Source organism: Pleurodeles waltl, chromosome 3_1 (genome assembly GCF_031143425.1).
Source record: "Pleurodeles waltl isolate 20211129_DDA chromosome 3_1, aPleWal1.hap1.20221129, whole genome shotgun sequence".
In the NCBI taxonomy this organism is placed as follows: domain Eukaryota; kingdom Metazoa; phylum Chordata; class Amphibia; order Caudata; family Salamandridae; genus Pleurodeles; species Pleurodeles waltl.
The window spans coordinates 405157778-405173341 of NC_090440.1; positions in this window are offsets into that span (position 1 = coordinate 405157778).

Below are 15564 nucleotides of genomic sequence, written 5' to 3' on the forward strand. Positions count from 1 at the left end.
TCAGTCTCCTAGGGTCCGACTCTCCAGGTCCCAACGTAGCATCTCAGCCACAACAGCGGCGGGACCAGTGGTACCGTTAGTCACCGGATTCTGGAGTGCACCAGGCAGCAGGGCAGCCAGTGTGGCAAGGAGCCACAGCACGGACAGTCCCCCACCTGTCAAGCATCAAAAGTTGGCCAGTGCCTGGCGGGAGAGGGGGAAGGCACCAGCCACCAAAGCCGCTCCCAGGGGTACAGGTGGGAGTGTGGAGTCAGCTGCGACACCTTCCAAGGTGGGGAAGGGGCACAAGAAACGCGGCAAGTCTGGGAAGAGCAGCACGGCGGAGAAGACCGCCATCAGCCCCGCTGCCCAGGATCCGGCCAGCACCAGCCCCGCAGGCCCAGACAGGACGGCCAGCACCAGCCCCGCTGGCCCAGACAGGACCACCAGCACCAGCCCCGCAGGCCAGGAGGTGATCGCCAGCAGCAGCCCCGCTGGCCCAGACAGGACCACCAGCACCAGCCCAGCAGGCCCAGGCAGGACCGCCAGCACCAGCCCTGCTGGCCCAGACAGGACCGCCAGCACCAGCCCCTCTGGCCCAGACAAGACCGCCAGCACCACCCCGCAGGCCAGGAGGCGGCCGCCAGCAGCAGCCCCGCTGGCCCAGACAGAACCGCCAGCACCAGCCCCGCAGGCCCAGACAGGACCGCCAGCAGCTGAGTCGCTGCCAAGGACACCTGCCGCCACAAGCACCGCTGAACAGGACACCGCCGCCACAAGCACTGCTGCCAAGGACACCTGCCGCCACAAGCACCGCTGAACCGGACACCTCCGCCACCAGCACCGCTGAACAGGACACCGCCGCCACAAGCACCGCTGACAAGGACACCTGCCGCCACAAGCACTGCTGAACAGGACACCGCTGCCACCAGCACCGCTGACAAGGACACCTGCCGCCACAAGCACTGCTGAACAGGACACCGCTGCCACCAGCACCGCTGAACAGGACACCGCCGCCACAAGCACCGCTGCCAAGGACACCTGCCGCTACCAGCACCGCTGGCCCATGAGCGCCAAGAGCTCTGACACTACTGAGTCCGCCACAAGCAGGATGAAGCACTCTGGGCACCAAGCCCCTTCCAGAACCAGTGGAGATTTACATCCACTACCTCTGTCCTTGGCAGGATGAAGCACTCTGGGCACCAAGCCCCCTCCAGAACCAGTGGAGATTTACATCCACTAACTCAGTCCTTGGCAGGATGAAGCACTCTGGGCACCAAGCCCACTCCAGAACCAGCGGAGATGTACATCCACTGCCTCCGTCCTTGGCAGGATGAAGCACTCTGGGCACCAAGCCCCCTCCAGAACCAGCGGAGATTTACATCCACTACCTCAGTCCTTGGCAGGATGAAGCACTCTGAGCACCAAGCCCCCTCCAGAACCAGCGGATATTTACATCCACTACCTCTGTCCTTGGCAGGATGAAGCACTCTGGGCACCAAGCCTCCCCCAGAACCAGCGGATATTTACATCCACTACCTCTGTCCTTGGCAGGATGAAGCACTCTGGGCACCAAGCCCCCTCCAGAACCAGCGGAGATGTACATCCACTACCTTTGTCCTTGGCAGGATGAAGCACTCTGGGCACCAAGCCCCCTCCAGAACCAGCGGGGATTTACATCCACTACCTCTGTCCTTGGCAGGATGAAGCACTCTGGGCACCAAGCCCCCTCCAGAACCAGTGGAGACTGTTATCCACTTGAGAGACTGTGGCTTTGCACTCCTCAGGATTGAACAGTGGGCAAACCACCCACTGTAGAGACTTGTGAGACTGTGGCTTTGCACTCCCCAGGATTTTACAGTGGGCAAACCACCCACTGTAGAGACTTGTGAGACTGTGGCTTTGCACTCCCCAGGATTGTACAATGGGCAAACCACCCTCTGTAGAGATGTGTGAGACTGTGGCATTGCACTCCCCAGGATTGAACATTGGGCATGTGGCCCCCTCGTGGATTTGGCATTGTGCACTCAACCGGCTGAGGTGCCCCCCTTTCCCTGCCCCCTGAGGTGCCTGTTTTATTTCTATCTGATGCCCCAGCAGTGTTCTCTCCGTCATGTTCGGGTACCTTGTGTGGGCCTCGCCCATGCAGTGTGGGCCCAGTGTTCCACTGACTTAAATGGTGCAATTCCTGGACTTCTATTCTTGGTGTATATATTTGTTTATAGTGTAATGAAAATGTCACTTACCCAGTGTACATCTGTTCGTGGCATTAGTCGCTGCAGATTCACATGTTTGGCACAGTCCGCTGCCTGGTGTTGGGCTCGGAGTATTACAAGTTGTTTTTCTTCGAAGAAGTCTTTTTGGTCACGGGACCGAAGGACTCCTCCCTCCTCGGCTCCATTGCGCATGGGCGTCGACTCCATCTTAGATTGTTTTCCCCGCAGAGGGTGAGGATGGAGTTGTTTGGTATAAATAGTGCCCATGCAATGGAGTGAATATGTATGTACGATAAGAGTTTCTAATAATTATTTACAAATGTTCAGATGTTTAAGATTTATGATCTACTTCTAAACGGCTACAGGCTTCCCGGGGAGGTGGGAAGGTACATGTGAATCTGCAGCGACTAATGCCACGAACAGATGTACACTGGGTAAGTGACATTTTCAGTTCGATGGCATATGTTGCTGCAGATACACATGTTTGGCATAGACTAGAAAGCAGTTACCTCCCCTAAAAGCGGTGGTTTAGCCTGTAGGAGTTGAAGTAGTTTGGAATAATGTTCTTAGTACAGCTTGGCCCACTGTAGCTTGTTGTGCATTTAGTACGTCTACACAGTACTGTTTAGTAAACGTATGAGGCGTAGACCAGGTTGCAGCCTTACATATTTCGCTCATAGGAATGTTTCCTAGAAAGGCCATTGTAGCACCTTTCTTTCTGGTTGAGTGTGCCTTTGGTGTAATAGGCAATTCTCTTTTGGCTTTAAGATAGCATGTTTGAATGCATCTGACTATCCATCTAGCAATGCCTTGTTTAGAGATTGGATTTCCTATGTGTGGTTTTTGAAAAGCTATGAACAGTTGTTTTGTTTTCCTGATTAGCTTTGTTCTGTCAATGTAATACATTAGTGCTCTTTTGATGTCTAATGTATGTAGTGCCCTTTCAGCCACAGAATTTGGTTGTGGGAAGAACACTGGCAATTCTACTGTTTGATTTAAATGGAATGGTGAGATTACTTTTGGCAGAAATTTTGGATTTGTTCTTAGAACTATTTTATTGTTGTGTATTTGAATAAATGGTTCTTGTATGGTAAATGCCTGTATTTCACTTACTCTTCTGAGGGATGTGATTGCAATGAGAAATGCGACCTTCCAGGTTAGATATTGCATTTCACAGGAATGCATGGGTTCGAAAGGTGGACCCATGAGTCTTGTTAAGACGATGTTAAGATTCCATGAAGGAACTGGTGGTGTTCTTGGTGGTATAATTCTTTTTAGCCCTTCCATGAATGCTTTAATAACTGGTATTCTAAATAGAGACGATGAATGAGTAGTTTGTAGGTAAGCAGATATTGCTGCGAGGTGTATTTTTATAGATGAAAAAGCGAGATTTGCTTTTTGCAAATGTAGTAAGTATCCTACTATGTCTTTAGTAGAGGCATGTAATGGTTGTATTTGATTGGCATGGCAGTAGTAAACAAATCTTTTCCACTTAGATGCATAGCAGTGTCTAGTGGAAGGTTTTCTAGCTTGTTTTATGACCTCCATGCATTCTTGTGTGAGGTCTAAGTGTCCGAATTCTAGGATTTCAGGAGCCAAATTGCCAGATTCAATGATGCTGGGTTTGGATGCCTGATCTGTTGTTTGTGTTGTGTTAACAGATCTGGCCTGTTGGGTAGTTTGACATGCGGTACTAGTGAAAGGTCTAGTAGAGTTGTATACCAAGGTTGTCTTGCCCATGTGGGTGCTATCAGTATGAGTTTGAGTTGGTTTTGACTCAACTTGTTTACTAGATATGGAAGGAGAGGGAGAGGGGGAAAAGCGTACGCAAATATCCTTGACCAACTCATCCATAGAGCATTGCCTTGTGATTCGCGGTGTGGGTACCTGGATGCGAAGTTTTGGCATTTTGAGTTTTCTTTTGTTGCGAACAAATCTATCTGGGGTGTTCCCCAAATTTGAAAGTACTTGTTCAGAACTTGGGGGTGAATTTCCCATTCGTGGACTTGTTGGTGGTCTCGCGAAAGGTTGTCTGCTAGTTGGTTTTGTATTCCTGGAATAAATTGTGCTATTAGGCGAATGTTGTTGTGAATCGCCCACTGCCAAATTTTTTGTGTTAGGAGGCACAATTGTGTTGAGTGTGTTCCTCCTTGTTTGTTTAAATAATACATTGTTGTCATGTTGTCTGTTTTGACAAGAATGTATTTGTGTGTTATTATGGGTTGGAAGGCTTTTAACGCTAGAAATACTGCTAACAGTTCTAGGTAATTGATATGAAATTTTGTTTCGTGTATATCCCATTGTCCTTGAATGCTGTGGTGATTGAGGTGTGCTCCCCACCCTGTCATGGAAGCATCTGTTGTTATAACGTATTGAGGCACTGGGTCCTGAAATGTCCGCCCTTTGTTTAAATTTTTGCTGTTCCACCATAGAAGCGAGAGGTATGTTTGGCGGTCTACCAACACCAGATTTTGAAGTTGACCCTGTGCCTGTGACCATTGTGATGCTAGACACTGTTGTAAGGGTCGCATGTGTAGTCTTGCGTTTGGGACAATGGCTATGCATGATGACATCATGCCTAGAGGTTTTAGCACAAATTTTGCTTGTATCTTTTGGTTTGGAAACATAGCACTTATTACCTTGTGGAATGCCTGCACTCTTTGTGGACTTGGAGTGGCAATTCCTTTTGATGTGTTGATGGTTGCTCCTAGATATTGTTGTGTTTGACACGGTTCTAGGTGTGATTTTGTATAGTTGATGGAAAACCCCAGTTTGTGAAGGGTTTGTATGACAAATGTCGTTTGCGCATTTTTTTACTGTGTTGGTCTTGATTAGCCAATCGTCTAGGTAAGGGAACACATGTATCTGTTGTCTCCTGATGTGTGCTGCTACTACTGCTAGACATTTTGTGAACACTCTTGGTGCAGTTGTTATTCCGAATGGCAACACCTTGAATTGGTAATGTATTCCTTTGAATACGAACCGTAGGTACTTTCTGTGAGAAGGGTGTATTGGTATATGAAAGTACGCATCCTTTAGGTCTAATGTGGTCATGTAATCTTGCTGTTTGAGCAGTGGAATGATGTCTTGTAGTGTGACCATGTGAAAATGGTCCGATATGATGTAGGTATTTAGTGTCCTGAGATCTAATATTGGTCTTAATGTTTTGTCTTTTTTTGGAATTAGAAAGTACAGGGAGTAAACTCCTGTGTTTTTTTGTTGTACTGGTACTAACTCTATTGCATCCTTTTGCAGTAGTGCTTGAACTTCTAGTCCTAAAAGTTCTAAATGTTGTGGTGACATTTTGCGTGTTTTGGGGGGGATGTTTGGTGGGAAGTTGTGGAATTCTATGCAATAGCCATGTTGGATTATTGCTAATACCCAATTGTCTGTTGTAATCTGTTGCCAAGATTGGTAGAATTGGCTTAGTCTTCCCCCCACTGGTGTTGAGTGAAGGGGTTGCGTGACTTGAAAGTCACTGTTTAGGTGGAGGTGTTTTTGGAGTCTGGAATCTTCCCCTACTCCTTAGGAATTGACCCCCCCGATATGCCCTGAAACCTCCCCTTTGGAAGGAACCCTGATATGGTGTGGTTCTTGTTTGTTGGCTGGTGGTGTCTGTGGGTTGGCCACGAAACCCCCCTCTAAATGGAGTTTTTCTGAAAGAGCCTCTGCTCTGCGGGGAGTAGAGTGCGCCCATGGCCTTGGCCGTGTCTGTGTCCTTTTTAAGTTTTTCAATGGCTGTATCCACTTCAGAGCCAAACAGTTGTTTCTCGTTGAAGGGCATATTAAGGACAGCCTGCTGGATTTCAGGTTTGAAGCCTGAAGTGCGTAGCCAAGCGTGTCTCCTTATGGTGACAGCAGTGTTGACTGTTCTTGCTGCAGTATCGGCTGCGTCTAGTGAAGAGCGGATTTGATTGTTTGAGATCGTTTGTCCCTCTTCCACTATTTGCTGCGCCCTTTTTTGGTATTCCTGGGGAAGATGGTCTACGAGAAGTTGCATCTCGTCCCAGTGTGCGCGGTCATATCTGGCCAGCAGCGCTTGTGAATTTGCGATGCGCCACTGGTTGGCTGCCTGTGATGCTACTCTTTTCCCTGCCGCATCAAATTTTCGGCTTTCTTTGTCCGGAGGTGGGGCGTCGCCAGATGTATGTGAATTTGCTCTCTTGCGAGCTGCCCCTACTACCACGGAGTCAGGTGGTAACTGCGAAGTAATAAACACTGGGTCTGTGGGTGGTGGTTTGTATTTCTTATCCACCCTTGGGGTGATGGCTCTTGATTTTACGGGCTCTTCAAAAATTTGTTTTGCGTGCCGTAACATCCCTGGTAGCATTGGGAGACATTGATATTGGCTGTGTGTAGCCAAGAGGGTGTTAAATAAAAAATCATCCTCTATAGGATCGGAATGCAGTTGGACATTGTGGAATTCTGCTGCCCTAGCCACCAGTTGCGAGTATGAGGTACTGTCCTCTGGCGGTGACGGCTTTGTGGGGTATGACTCGGGATCATTGTCCGGCACTGGGGTGTCATACAGGTCCCAAGCGTCTTGATCCTGATCGTCATGACTTATGGTAGTTTGCGCTGGTGAGCGCATTTGTGGCGGTGTTAGTGCCGGCGATGCCTGTGGTGGAGAGGGCGGAGGCGTGACTTTTTTAACCACTTTGGCTTGTGGTTGTGCGTCATCCTTTGGAAGTCCGATCCTTCTTTTCCTCATGATTGGGGGAAGGGTTGATATCTTCCCTGTGTCTTGCTGGATGTACAGTCTCTTTTGTGTGTAGTCCGATTCTACACTTTGGAGCTCTTGTCCAAATCTGTGCATTTGGCCACTTATTCCTTGTTCCTCTGAGTAGGATGAAGGTGTGGTATTTTTCGGCGCCGAGAGAGAATCTTTTTTCGGTTTCGGCACCGACAGAATTTTTGTTCCTTTCGGCATGGATTCTCGGTGCCGATGTTTTTCGGTGCCGATGTTTTTCGGTGCCGGTATCTTGTTTTTGTCTCTCGGAGCCGCTTTCTCGGCTCCGAGGTTGCTCCATGGCGGTCCCTCGACCGGAGTCGGGTGTCTTCGCTATGGGCGTGCCCTTTTTCGGCGCCTTCGACGGGTCGCCTGCTTTATGGGTCGAGCCATGGCCTGTTGGCAGTGGCGTCCCCTGGTCTTTCGGTTTGTCGATGGATTTACTTTTCGACGTCTTACTCACAGTTTGTTGCTGTTGTTCGAAGTCGGAGTCTCCGGATTCTGATTCCGGAACCGAGAATGTTTCCTCTTCCTCGTCGAAACGTTGTTTTGTCGACGTGGATGCCATTTGTTGACACCTGGCTCTTCGGTCCCGGAGTGTTTTTCTGGACCGGAAGGCTCGACAGGCTTCACAGGTATCCTCCTTGTGCTCGGGGGACAAGCACAAGTTACAGACCAAGTGCTGATCTGTATAAGGATACTTACTGTGACATTTTGGGCAGAAACGAAACGGGGTCCGTTCCATCGGCTTCGATGTCGCACGCGGTCGGGCCGACCAGGCCCCGATGGTGGATCGAAACTACCCCAAAGTCTTCCGATGATCGGTGTCGATGTACCTAACTATCCCGATACCGAACGGAACAATACCGACGCTTTCTTCCGAGATTCTGACTAACTTTCCGAACCGAAACACGGAGCGAAAAGGAATACGTCCGAACCCGACAGCGGAAAAAAACAATCTAAGATGGAGTCGACGCCCATGCGCAATGGAGCCGAGGAGGGAGGAGTCCTTCGGTCCCGTGACCAAAAAGACTTCTTCGAAGAAAAACAACTTGTAATACTCCGAGCCCAACACCAGGCAGCGGACTGTGCCAAACATGTGTATCTGCAGCAACATATGCCATCGAACATATATTTTTGCGTACTGGATTTTAATATATTACAATCGTTCACCTCATTTCCTTTTGTCTTTGCATTCTTCTGGGGGGCTGGGGGGTGTAACTGTAATGTATCATGCTGTATTAGTGTGTGTGTTGTCGTGGGTGTGTCCCTGTTTTTTCCCTCCCCCCTCCCCTGTGTCGTAGGTGCAGTACTCACGGTGGTCTTCGCCACCGGCGTTCGTGCTCCTGGTAGAGGAGCAAGAAGATACAGGCTGGAAAAATGTGAAGCTCTGGTTCCTCGTGGGGTGTGTAGAGGTGAGTGTTTTCCCTTTGAAGTCCAGGTTCTGCCGTGTTTTTGTTCGCGGTGAATCCGCCCTGGAAAAGGTGGCAGAACGGTAGGTTGTGATACTGTGGGCGGTACATTGTCCTCTGCCTGTCTGTTGGCGGTGACCGCCGAGCTGTTTGTTTGTACCGCAGTGGCGGTCGGAGTGTTAAAGTGGCTGTCAATGTTGGCGGTTTCCGCCACACTCGTAATTCCATTTTTTTTACCGCTGGCCTGTTGACGGTCTTACCGCCGCTTTAACACCGACCACCAGGGTTGTAATGACCCCCTTTGTTATTATGGGAGTATATCCTGTTGGACAGAGTGTTCATGCCTTTAACGACAACAGCTAAAGCCTTTTCCAAATTTTCTTTATCTGTCTGCCTTAAACGCACAGCTGCTTCCATTTGAGAAAGCTTCCAGAACTCATTGTATATGGCATAGGTAAACCTTTTAGAGCGTGGCTTTCTTGGACCTAACAAGAAGTCCAGCAAATCTATATCTTAAGAAACAGTATTAAGATGTTCCTTAACTGCTGCTAAAGTGTTAGTCTGTAACCACTGTTGGCACAGCTTACCCACACTGTATGTAGTAACTATACCCGAGTGCAGACCCGAGACAAAGTGAGGGTCTGGCCGGCTAATCTTGAAACCCCCTGAAGAATTCACAAAACGCACCTGACACCCATTTGTGTCTATTGGCTATAATAACCACCCACCGGGACTGGTAAGTGAAGAATTATAAGTACCAGCCTAAACCTTTGAATCAAATTCTTCCTCTGTGACGTTCGGGAAGGATTGCCAATTGGTGAATTTCACTGGTGTGGGGATACCGGGCACATTAATTTCCTTCATTTTTGATAACCCTAGACAGGATGTCTGTTGAATTGTGTCATTTAAAAAGATAATTTGGACAGGAATGAGGCATCTTCCAAACAAAGCTTCTCTACCCTGAATTTGCTAATCTTGTGTTCCCCATATACTCTTTACATCAATAGTGTTCTTCCAGTATTCGTAGCCTTCAACTGCATGTTGGGAATCAAAGGAATCAGAATAAATCAATTTTGTGTTTGTTAGCAACATTTTCCTAATTTTAAAAGGGGGTAACTTGAAATAGTATGTCTATGCATTCTTAATGTCATGCCCAGAAAAATATGTGAATTTATCCAAATAATGTTTTGGGCTCCCCACAGGCGGATTTAAACAGGTTAAACAGTGTTCCCACTGTGTGTAATTGAATACTGATCTGTGTCTAGTTGCTCGGTGCAGGTAGTAATGTCTCCAGTTGTTATAGCAGAACATTTCCCCATAATTCCTTGTGTTAGTGTACACATTGTCACTTTCAAATGCAGTATATTCCGTCAATTCAGCTAACATGGACTCAACAGTTTGAACATCCCAGTCATCGAAAACAGCACCAGGGGTAATTACATCAGTCATTGAAATCTTAAAGACATACAGAATTTGAATGACCTCTTTAGGCCCGTATTTATCAAATGTAACTTTATCACACACAATCCCATCCGGAATTGGTACTGCTGAAATGTTCACAAGGGACAAGTCTCTTCGGACCTTATGTGAGGAAAGATATGGAGTTAGGACTTGATCCACAGTCTCAACAGAGGAGCGTTCAGGAAAGTAATGACCATTTATGAGGAGAAAGAAAACAGTCAAGAAACCAATCCATAATAAAAATGCAAGCAATGTCAGAAATTTCCACAGTTAGTTCCATGGATAAATTAAATAGTTGTTTTTAAGCCATATATACAGCTTACATGTCCTTGAAACAGTTTCAGGTGCAGATGAAGTTGAAGAAAAGTCATCAAGATCGATGAAATAACCAGAAGCAGTCTCTGTAAACACAGGAGCCTGTGCATTATTGGTAGATGGATCCTCTTCGCGTGGAGGCTTATAGTAGACAATGGGCCTGATTACAACTTTGGAGGAAGGTGTTAATCCGTCCCAAAAGTGACGGATATACCACCAGCCGAATTACGAGTCCATTATATCCTATGGAACTCGTAATACGGCTGGTGGTATATCCGTCACATTTGGGACGGATTAACACCTCCTCCAAAGTTGTAATCAGGCCCAATGTCTTCAGTTTGTGTGGTGTTGCAGTAGAATACAGCCATAACTTGGACAATGGAGACAAATCTATTTGCTTTGGAATCAGGCAGCGGTGGTAGAACAACAGTTCGAGTACCTTGTATTCCCAGGACTTGGACCGGTGCTCTGTAGGATGGCCAAAATTCCTTCTTCACAGCAGTCTTTTCACGAACCATATCCCCGACGTTAGAAATCCAGCCAGTAGAAGATGTTGGCAAATCCCATATTCCTAAGGTGGCAGCACTGGCATATAACATATTTTTTTGGATAAAGAGATTTTATTGGTTTTGCAAAGACAAACAGTGAAATAATAATACATGTAACATGGCACCAACCGGTGCTTGGATACGGTCATTCCCTGGACCTGGTCAGGACTCTGTAAACAATATCTGTACAAAAAGTTATTAGATGGCAACATGAACTCAGCTTATAAAGAAAGGATGAAGGAGGTAAGGGGAGGGGAGAAGAATCCTCACATCGTCCCTCCTGGTGAGGATACCTCCCTTCAGGCCGTATTGCCCCCGGCAAGCTAAGAGCATGACGTGGCCTCCCACTTCCCCCATACTTTATTGAATTTATTTGGGCACCCCCTGGCTTCATACACAAGTTTCTCACGCTGTGCACACCAGTCCACTCCTCGTCTCCATTTGTTTAGTGCCGGTGCTGCCCCTGCTTTCCAATCCACCATTATGTCTCTCTTAGCCACCAGGCACACCACTCCCAGGAAAATCTGGTCCGCTCTTCTCAGTCCGTCTCTCCCATGACCCCCAACAGGAGTGGTAGTGGGGCCACTTCTACGTCCTCCTGCAGGACCCTGGAGACCTCCCTCGTGACCGCCCTCCAGTAAGTCATTATGGCTGGGCATGCCCATACCATATGGAAGAAGTCAGCGTCCGGGCTTGACCATTCGGCCGTGGGTCGGAGGCCCGCTGCATGTAACCTTGTGGGTGTGAGGTATGCAGTATGTAGATAGAGGGCACTTCCGCGGTGGCCATTTCAACAAACCGAGTTTCCGTCCGCCGGCCAAGCAGGGATGTCGGCCGCAACACGGGAGCTGGCTCCAAATGGAGCTGGCGGTGTTGCGGCGGTGCGACATTCCATTCTGCATGTGCATACGCTGGTCGGTACCAGTTAATCCCTGCATATCACGGATTAGATCGTGTGTCTTTTGTCAGCCGAGTGCTGGGGATTGGCTCAGGTGGTCGCTGTCCATCACATGCACCGGGTCCCAGGCATCCGGAGCTTCCGTGGGGACCTCCCCCGTCCTGGAGCCGGATCTCCGACCCACGCTTTCATCTGTAGGATCATCGGGCCCCTCTGCCTCCCACGGCGAGACCTGGTGAATCTTCAGCCCTTCCGCTGTCCCGCCCGGGAGGGGGGGTCCAACCCCTGGGGAGCCCCCCACTGGACCAGGGGGGCCCCTCCCGGATCCAGTGCCCTCCTCAGTCATGCTTCCTCTGGGGATTCGAAAAAATACGCCTTCCCAGCCATAAGGACTTTTAGGCATGCAGGAAAGAGGAGCATGTATGAAAGTTGCATCACCCTGAGTTTTTGTTTACCCTGTTCGTATGACCGGTGTCGGGTCTGGACCTCATGGGTGTAGTATGGGAATGTTAAGATCTTGTGATTATCCCAGTGAAGGTCGACGGAGCGTCTGGCTTCCTTAAGGATATTGTCTTGGTCCTTAAAGTTTAGGAAACGTGCAATCATCGGTCTTTTGGGGCCACCTGGGGGGGTTGTGGGGCCAGGGCCCTGTGAGCACGTTCGATTGCAAACTAGGGTGAAAGAATTTGGTCTGGCATCCAGGACCTGATCCAACGCTCCAGGAATTCAGAAGCCTTATTTTCTTCTGCTCCTTCCGGGAATCCTATAAGGTGCAGGTTGTTGCGTTTGGAGCGGTTTTCTGCATCTTCGGCACAACAGTGCAGTTCGCCGGTTCGGGTTTGCAACTGGGCAACTTTGGTTCTGAGATCGGCCAGATTGTCCTCGGTCTGAGAGACATGGCCCTCTACCTCAGTGATCCGGCCAACTGCATTTCTGAGATCTTGTCTGATGAGGCCCATATCTTCTCGCACTTCACCAATCTTGGTCTCCACAGCCAGCTGCGATGATTGGATTGCCTGGAGGATAGCGCTCACCCCGTCCGGCGCGGGGCCCCCAGAAGCCACATCTCCGTCACTCCGAGAGGCCGCCGGTGTGGTAAACTGATCAATCTTCTGCTGGGAGGCCGGTGGCTGTCTATTCGCTCTGTCTTTCCCCATGTCGCCTCCAGAAGTAAGGCCGGGCCTCTGTTGTACCATGCGATGTTCACAACTGGGTTCTAAGCACACCGCTACCCCTCACGTTCCTCGCGTCTCAAAAAGGATATCTCTAGGGGGGCCCGAGTCAGCCCGGACACCACCGGAGGGTTCACTAACCCAGAGGTCTGCGCAGTGGGCCACTGGCCGCAGGCTCGTTTCCCGATATGACCGGGCAATGTGTCAAAGCAAAGCGACGGGGTCTCAAGCAGTCTCCCCCTGGATCAAAGGGGCACCAACCCGGCCACGCCCGGCCAGTGTCCAAGCGTCTCAGGTAGGCTCAGCCAGACGACCCTCACCTCCAGAGACCTCCACGAGCGCCTGTTCCTCCAGGGGGGTAACTTCAAAAATAGGGCGGTCGCGCTCGTCGACACCTGCAGCCAGATCCTCCGGCAGTCGGCCCACTGTCCCTCACTGCACTTGCCGCTCACATGCCCTCATGTGCTTATCAGCTCCCTGGGGGCCCAGTCACATCCTCGGCCCCAGGGGGGCTGGCTAGTCAGTTCTCCCCTCACTCCCCCGCGCGGAACATCCACGGCTCCGCCCGATGGCAAGGGGGGGGGGAGAGGGGTGCCATGGCGGTAAAGAGGCCTCCCGAGCCCCCGATGATCAACCTACTCCCCTCTGGCGGCAGCCCGGACCACAGGCGTCTCAAGGGGCTTGGTTTTCCTTTCGCAGGCCTTGCGCCTGCCATTGTCAAGCCCACCAGTTCCCACTCCTGCGGTGACAGGTAGGTATGGCTCGCTCGATCCCTCTCTGCTCCTGCCCCAGGGGGTCTCACCTCTGCATGTGTGGCACGAGGCCAGCCTCCGGCCCGGGGGCCACCACCTCCGCACTTGGGTCGCGGCTCCGGCTCAAGTGAATGACCCGCGGCAGCCGGGGCTCCCCTCTTCAATCGCCGCCACTGCTGCTCCTTCCGGCATGCTCAGGGACCCACACGCCGGGTCCCTTCCAGTCCCTTCCTGGGGATCGGCGCCACAGTCCGAGGCATAATAGGTGACCCCGATCCTCGCCGCCATCTTGGCCGCAGCCTCGGCCGAGCTTTTACGGGTGCCCATGCACCGCCGCTCCTTGCTTCGCGGCTCGTCTGAATCCCTGCTGGCCAGGGAACCTGCAGGGACAGTCAGGGATGTGTTGTAGGGCAGGTAAATGATGGCTTCCTCTGGCGGATGACGGAGGGGTCCAGAGTTCTCTCAGAGTGCGACCGCCATCTTGACGCCCGAAGCCACGCCCCCCGGCAGGTGACTTATAATGAACAAATTGCTGAAGCTCTGTAAGACAGTGAGTCGTTCATTTATGTCAAAAGGTGTATCTGCTGCCATCAAACCAGGGGCCTCTAGATCTGGGACATACATTGGTATCCCAAAGAGAACCTCATAAGGAGTGTGTCCTCCCAAGGACCTCCTCGGCAGATTATTCAGTGCTCTCTGTACCCCATATGGGTGATGAAGCCAGCTGCGGCCAGAACTATACTGTAGTTGTTAAGGACTGCTTCAGATCTCAATTCCTCCTCTCCACAACCGAATTTCCCTAATGGTGGTAGGGTGAAGAGTAACGGAGTTCAACACCAGTCATCCCAATGGTGTCCCTGAATGCCTTAGAGGCAAAGGCAAGGCCCTGGTCTGAATGGAATGCTGCAGCTGCATATGTACCAATATAGATCAGCAAGTCTTTTATAACAGTCGAGCGTGAGCCGACCACTGAGGCCAAACCCACAGGAATCTGCAGCGACTAAGATATATTTGTATGCACCATCAGGTTGAAGTGAACCACAGTAGTTCAGGTACACACACTGTAGTGACCTGTTGGACACTAAGAGGGATGTTTGTGGAGGGAATTTGATGTTTGAGCCCTTTATCTGCTGGCAAATGTCACAACAAAGGACATATTGCTGAATCTGTTTGTATAGACCTGGCCACCAGAAGCGTTTCTGAAAGAATGTTATTGTAGTGCAACACCAGCGTGTGCAGATGCGACACCCTCATGCGCTACTTTTATTAGATCTAATCTCTGGTCTTCATTGGGGATCACTCGATCTCCAACCCCAGGAAGTGTTGCATAGGCAACAAAGTGCACTGATGTGGTATGAATATTTTGTAGGGAGAGGCTTTCCTTCAGCCGAAGCTTTCACAGCAGCCAAAATTTCATTCTCCAATCTCGTCAAAGAACGAGTCACTGCAGCCACAGAAGCCGTAGTTACTGCTGATTTGGCCGCTTCATCAGCCAAAGTATTGCCAATAACGTGTACTCCTATACGTTGGTTGCCCAATGTATGGACTACGTGAGCACTAGTTAGCTTATCCTTAATGTAAGGATATGCCTCCTTGGCATGGTTACCCCATGACATTTTGCCTTTGCTGATGTCAAGTTATGATTTGAAAGTGTGCTGAAGCCTGCTAACCAGGCCCCAGCATCAGTGTTCTTTCCCTAAAACTGTACCTTTGTCTCCACAATTGGCACACCCTGGCATCCAGGTAAGTCCCTTGTAACTGGTACCCCTGGTACCAAGGGCCCTGATGTCAGGGAAGGTCTCTTAGGGCTGCAGCATGTCTTATGCCACCCTGGGGACCCCTCACTCAGCACAGACACACTGCTTGCCAGCTTGTGTGTGCTGGTGGGGAGAAAATGACTGAGTCGACATGGCACTCCCCTCAGGGTGCCATGCCAACCTCACACTGCCTATGGCATAGATAAGTCACCCCTCTAGCAGGCATTACAGCCCTAAGACAGCGTGCACTATACCATTGGTGAGGGCATAGGTGCATGATCACTATGCCCCTACAGTGTCTAAGCAAAACTTTAGACATTGTAAG